The following is a 2,363-nucleotide window of genomic DNA, read 5'->3' as shown; positions in this document are numbered from 1 at the left end:
GGGTGTTTTTTGGGGGAGGGGGGGGCTACTTTCGGCTCCGGTAAATGTCTCATGGGCAAGAAAGTAATTTTTTAAATTTTTTTTTTTAATTTATTTTTAGGCGGTTTGCGTCTTGGCACGGCCCTGCCCGTTTTACATCCCTTGTATTCAAGGGATGAGTGATACAGGTACATCCAAGAAGGGAAATTGCGGGGGGGGGAACCCAACTCAGCACAAGATTTTGCAAGAAAACAGCGAATATTGAGCCAAATCCAACGCGCCATAAAAGGCGTGAAGGGTGTTTATTTTGGGGCACAGCAGAAGGGGGACAAACATCTGCTCCACGGGCGGCTTGCACTTCAGGGGACGAGTGGCACTGGGACAATTTCTCATCAATGGGGAAGCTCAGAGGTGGGTACACACCGCGCTGGGGTGTGGGGAGGTGGCGAGGGAGGCAGAGGTGTTGGGAGCGATGATTTTGGAGGTCCCTTCCAACCTAAATCATTCTACGATGAACCAGCCAAAACAGTGGCCGAAGCCATCCGCTGGTGAATGCTCTCCCCAAAAGCTGCTGCGTGCTCTGGTGGGCACCGGAGAAAGGAAAACTCCATGTTTGTGCACCCTTCGGCTTAAAAAGCAATGCGCCCAGCTGAATCTGTCCCTTTTGGGGGGGGGGAAAAGAGTAGCAGGGAGATAAAGGCTGCCCCAATTCCCCCGGAACGCCCCAGTCCCGCGTGTGGGACCACGAGATGAGGATGACCAAGTCTCTTCCAGCAGCTCCTGTCCTACGGTCCATCTCACCCACCTCGCTGACGAGTTTGCGTGGAACGCGCTCGAGCTTTCAGTACGTCTGGTGACTAATTAAACAAACAGGAGCGGAGTTCCCTGCCAACACACCCCATCTGTCTCATCCTCCGGCTCCATCCTAATAAACGGGTCAATCAAAGAGCCCCTTTCCCCTTGCCTCGGTCTTCCCGCCCTCCGGGTGTGCGGCGGGATGGCCAGCGGAGCCCCCAGGATACACCGTCTGCCGCGCCGGCATGAACGTCTTGCACGGTAAGACGGAGGGAGGCTTCATTAAACCATCAGTGTTAACGGCACGAGGCGCTCCGGGCAGAACGTCGCGTGGTTGCACGTTGCTAATTTAAGGGTTGCTGAGCCTGCTTTGCCGATAACGCCTCTCCCGGTTTGCATTTTGCACATCTAAAGCGGTAATGGCAGCGATGGGAAGAACATTTCGGGATGAAACATCCAACGCAGCACTCTGCAAGGCCGGGCAGATTGGTGGGAGACGGTGTCCCCCAACATGCAGCAAGGGATGAAGGTGCGAGGGTAAAAGGACCGAGAGTCTGTCCCGTGCTCCAGGAGACACCAAGATAATAAAAACCTGATAATAAAACCAAAAAATAATCATCTGCCACTCAGGAGATTACAAGCACCTATTCCCCATGGTGACCCCAGGAAGCAGACGTGGAGGAGCGAGATCCTGACCATACACCGTGACGTTTGGAGGTTTCTGTGGTAATTAAAAAAATACACCTGTGACGCATGGAAGAAACACCAGTGCTGCATCACTGGATGTGTTGCGGGGCGGGTGCCCCCGCACATCAGTGTGGTAGAAGGGTCCCCAACCTGGCTGGAAGCAAATCTCCTCTTCCAGGGATAATGGGACTGGAGCGGGAGGACTCGTCAACACCTCGGTGGTCAACTCTCTTCCCCACGGACGGAGCATCCAAGGTGTGGGCGCTGTGTCCTGGGAGCAGAGACACCCCGGCCGGCTCCTCAGAAACGTGAGGCAGAGCGAGTGGAGCGGCAGAGTAATTCTATTTTATGTTACGTGTTACGGTTTGAGAAAACCCACAACAATTTATTGCCGTTTAGACAATTATTCTGTCACCTGATGAGCCTTCCCCACCCGGGAAAGGGAACTGGGAAAAACCAAGGAAACCCGAGGGTTGAAATATAAACAGATTTAATAGAATAAGATGAAATAATTAACATTAATAACACTAAAGAACCAGTATTGATCCCGATAGCAACACAAAACACACAAGGGTCACACTCAGCCCATGCCATCAGCAGGAGGCTGTGCACTCCCAGCAGGGGACAGTAAATTTCGGACACTGCCAGCGCTACAGCTTTGGGAGGACAGGAAGGGCTCAGGAGTCCGGCTCCGGGGCATGAAGTCCTCAGTATTGCAGCCATCAAGGGAGGGGAGCGAACTCTGCAGCAGAATTCCTTATTTATATGGAATGTGCCATTCATGGTATGAGATAACCCTGCTGGGCAGCGTGGGTCAAGTGCCCGGGTCTCGCTCCTCCTCGTCCCCGCACCTGGTGAGCTCGAAAACACTGAGACCTTGAAACCCGCACACCATAGCTGGC

Source organism: Charadrius vociferus, unplaced genomic scaffold, assembly GCF_000708025.1.
Source record: "Charadrius vociferus isolate BGI_N301 unplaced genomic scaffold, ASM70802v2 scaffold49, whole genome shotgun sequence".
NCBI classification, from domain to species: Eukaryota; Metazoa; Chordata; class Aves; order Charadriiformes; family Charadriidae; genus Charadrius; species Charadrius vociferus.
The sequence above is the reverse complement of the archived record's forward strand: the minus strand, read 5'-3'. Positions refer to the sequence as shown.